The 4,709-nt window shown below is 35.2% G+C and overlaps 1 pseudogene; it reads right to left on the reverse strand.

The window, feature by feature from the left end:
- Nucleotides 1-2,414: 2,414 nt before the first annotated feature.
- On the reverse strand, nucleotides 2,415-4,616 carry LOC134259855 (asparagine synthetase [glutamine-hydrolyzing]-like; annotated as a pseudogene).
- Nucleotides 4,617-4,709: the final 93 nt, after the last annotated feature.

Raw genomic sequence — 4,709 nt, forward strand, 5'->3', positions numbered from 1 at the left:
TTAAATGCAAATAAAATAATTATATTAAAGTAGGGTTTTCTCACAAGAAATACGATTGTGAAATACAAAATCCCTAGCACCACCTGTTCAAAAGTTATGGTCAAGGATAAATTTTTGAAAGGTAGGTCAAACTCCAAGGTGAAAGGGTCTGAGTTGTTGATTTCTTAAGAAAGGTCACAAGTAATACATATGTGAAGGATGAAAACCCTAACGCTAACCGTTCAATAGTTATGACCAAGGTAAAAAATTTTGAAAAATAGGCCAAACTCCAAGGTCAAAGGGTCAAAGTTCTTGGTATCCAATGAAAGGTCTTCTCACAAGAATTATATATCCCATTGTGAAGTATAAAAGCCCTAGCCCTTAACATTCAAAAGTTATGGTCAAGGTTAAAGTTTTTTTCATAAATACGGAAATCTCCATTGTCAAGGTCAAAAGGTCAAAATTGTTGGTATCCAATGAAAGGTCTTGCCACGAAGAATATATATTTAAAATACGAAAGTCCTTGTATCTACCGTTCAAAAGTTGTGACCAAGATTAAAGTTTTTGAAAAGTAGGTCAATCTTCAAGGTTAATGTCAAAGGGTCAAAGTTCTTGGTATTTCATGAAAGGTCTTCTCACAAGAATTATATATGGAAAGTATGAAAGCCCTAGCCCTTACCATTCAAAAGTTATGGTCAAGGTCAAAAGGTCAAAGTTGTTGGTATCTAATGAAAGGTCTGCCAAAAGAATACATATATGAAATATGAAAGTCCCAGTTTCTACCATTCAAAAGATATGGCCAAAGTAAAAGTTCGGAATGTTTGTGTAAAAGTGGATCAAACTCCAAGGTCAAAAGGTCAGATTTGCTTGTACCCAAAGAAAGGTCTTGTCACAAGGAATACACATGTGAAATATGAACGTCATAGCTCCACTAAATCAAAAGTTATGGGCAAGGTTAAACTTTTTGTGACGGACGGACAGACTGACAGACGAATGAGATTTAATGTTCCCTCGCTTTCGCGAAAGCGGGGGGCACTTATGAAATTATGATTTACAATTTCAGGTTTACATGTGAACATTTTAAGAATTACAGAGTTGGAATTCTGAACCTGTAGGCTTTCCATACTTATCTACATGCAATTCGGTGCAGACATTTTGATGGCGCTTTAAAAATGTACATCAACGTTTGAGTCTACCATGGAGACATTTAACGCACTTTGAAAAAAATAAATGTATAAAACAAATTCTGGACTTTTGATTTTAGAAAAATATATTTATTTTTACATATTTCTTTCGAAGAACTTCAATTGATTAATCTCCTGTTTTTGTCCCCCGTTTCGTGAAAGTGAGGGGACATTAAATCTCATTCATCTGTGAGTCTGCCAGTCTATCCGTCTGCCACATTACTTTTACTTTGGTCATATCATTTGAATGGGAAGAAACAGGACTTGCATATTACACATGTGTCTATTACCCGTGACAAGACCTTTCTAAATACACTACAATTTTTTATTTTTGACCTATTATCAGTGAGTCCTTTCTTAAATGTATCTATAAATTTTGACCTCATGATCTTGACCTTGAAATTTAACCAACTTTTGAAGAATGTTCCTTACGATTTTTGATTTAGAATCGAAGAGATAGGACTTTCATATTTGACAAGTGCATTACCTGTGGCACGATATTTCCGAGCATGCTATGGTTTATGACTTTTTTCCGAAACACCCCTAAAAACTTTGGTGAAAATTGTTGAATGACATATGAAAGGGCGTTCATCATATTTGACACAACTTAAATAATGTTAAATATGACTCATTACCCACAGAAACCGAAAGCGGGGGACCACAATTCTTTGAATTTGCTTGTTAAACATCAATTCATACACGTAAGGCTGACGGCGGGTGTGACAGGTCGACAGCGGATCTGCTTACTCCTCCTGGGCACCTGCTTACTCCTCCTGGGCACCTGCTTACTCCTCCTGGGCACCTGCTTACTCCTCTGGAATTTCCAGGGGTCGGAGTTTTTTGCCTTCTTCACAGATTTAAAATGATTATGAGTTTTTTAGACTGGTCACTTTTTTTATATTTTCAACTTTTTACATAGGACGAGCACTTGTCTGAAGATTCAGGAAACATATACAAAATAGCCATAACGATCTTTAACGCATCTGTGGTCTCCGAAGACAATATAAATGTTGTCAACGGGGAACTCAAGCACCCTTATAATATCAGCTTCAGAATACTTGTGCGTAAATCAGAAAATATCCCGCTTCTATTTTTATCGAAGACGAAGTTTCTATGATATCAAAAAGTCTAGTTTTAAACTATCATGAGGAAATTCTTTATTTTAAGTTTTTGAGATTCTGATTCACACTATACTTCTGAAATATGTTGTATGATCTAGAATATATTCGTAAAAATAGGTCAATATACTAGTAATATCCATGGAATTTTTGCATTGCTAACTTTAAACAAGGTTGCAGAAATCCATTTAACATGAACGTATTTATCAGAAGCCTGCTTAAACTCCATTCACTTATAAAGCTGGTGGTTAGCTACTCATGTTTATAGTGTTTGAGGGTTCTGGCGGAGGGATCAGTAGTCTCCGTCCATCGGGGCATCCAAAAGTAAGGTATCCACTCGGCCCGCCCTGGGTAAAACTTCTCAAAGAGTTTCCTATAGTACAGAGCCTCCTTCGTCAGCGGAGTGTTGTGTGGGTATACAGCAGGTGCTTCCTGCAATTCCTTGTCATTTATCTGTTGGTAAATATAGTATAAAAGTTTTAGGAATTAGACTTAAATACTCGTCATGAAAAGACAAGTCACTCTAGTTTTTATAATTCTGTCTCCCAAATGATTCGATAAGCAAGAACATGCTCTACGTATATATATAAAGAAAATATATTTAGCAATAATGACCTGATCGCAAAGGTGGTCCTGGAGAATTTCATACCATGACCTTTTTACACTTGAAATACCATCACTGAAAGCCTCCTTAGGTCTCCATAATATGTTGTGTGGCAATAATTCTGTTTTGTCAAAGGCTGCTCTGGTCGATACTTTTCTATGCTGCTACGTGGTTGTCTTTTTTCCGGTTATAGTGAAAGTATATAGCTGCTGAGTCGATGGTCCAAAAAGGGAACACGAATTTCCATGCTTTTAAATAATTTTATAAAATGATATCTTAAACTGTTATTAAAAACTAAAAAAAAAAAGCGTTTTATTATTTCATATTTCAACAGGTGAAAAAAAGACAATTTTAAAATTAAGAATTATAATTGTGTATAATATGTACGAGGGTTGTCCCGTAAAATCGTGGACAAGTTGTCTAGTTTGAAAAATAATCATTACTGCTTTCTGAAATTTTCACCACTTTTTAGTAGATAAATTATAAATATACATAGCAAATTTCAAATAGATACATGTATATGCATAAATAAACAAATTGTGATATTTTACGTTATGTACTGTATCGCCCTACGGCGCACGGACGTTAACGTCAAAGTGTCTAAAACAGCGTCACGTTTCATCTTTGCTAAACATAAAGTTGGATAAGCCCCACTTAAATCTAGAAATTTTATTGATTTACATATGCGAGTATCTATAACCAGTTAAGAAACCAATGCGGCACACTCATGCGATCTTCTGAATATTTATTAGCAAGTTACAGACAGTATTCTCACCATCATTCAACTAAAAGAGAATCTCACATCGACGGTCGACAGTGACAGCGTCCTTTGCAATTGCAAATGGCACTCTGTCCATATGATTTATACTATCTGGGGACTCGACCACGAAGACTTCACTAAGAAAACTTTCATTTCATTTATATACTAAAGATCTGGTGATATTTTTCATATTTTCTTTCTTCTGTATTCATTTAAAGTCTCTTAAGGCGTCATTACAACATCCTAATCTATCTGAACTGCTCTCCGGTGCGCCGTAACGTCATAAAAAGTCGCCATTTTTCGTGTATTGTGTTAATTACTTTACCATTTCAAATGCTCGGGAAACTGCCAAAAATTAACCAAATGCCTTGAATTTTTTAAAAAGACGACAGAATTGATTAAGGAATGGAATTAGGATAATTTTCATCCTAATCTTATGTATTGAAAACTTTTATTACGAATTAATTTTTATGTCTTCTCTAATATAACCTTGCTATTTTTACCGTGCGCCGTAGGACCGTACCTTGTGCACATTCAAGCAGAATAAAATCTTTATTTTTGAATATATATCAAAAACATTATGATTCACTTAAATATGATGAATAAACATGTACTGAAAATTTCAGCTTAGTGCGCCCATTACTTTTCGAGAAAAACGCTTTGTCCACGATTTTATGGGACAACCCTCGTATAATATATAAATGATAATAATAAATTTACCCCCAGGCTGCGGTGGACCTGTCCCCTCGCAGTACATCATACATATACAGGTCCTTACAGAGCCGCCTGCTCTCTATGTCTGCCTCCGAGGCGGAGGGGGCCTTGTGGAAGTATATATAACCTTGCATCACTTCGTCTGCCCCCTCCCCGGATAAAATTACCCGAGTGTCAGTTTTCTCCATTATATATTTACTAAGCAAAAACATTCCTACAAAAAATATTTTATTCTTTATAACTCGCCATGGATTCATTTGAATAAAATAGAGTTCCTGAAAATTCATTTATATTAGTAACATTTAAGGATCGATTCTTCTCATACTTATTGTATTTAAAAAGTAATGAAA

The sequence above is a fragment of the Saccostrea cucullata genome, unplaced genomic scaffold, assembly GCF_032062105.1.
Source record: "Saccostrea cucullata isolate Sc308-1 unplaced genomic scaffold, CSIRO_AGI_Scuc_v1 ctg12537, whole genome shotgun sequence".
Lineage (NCBI taxonomy): Eukaryota > Metazoa > Mollusca > Bivalvia > Ostreida > Ostreidae > Saccostrea > Saccostrea cuccullata.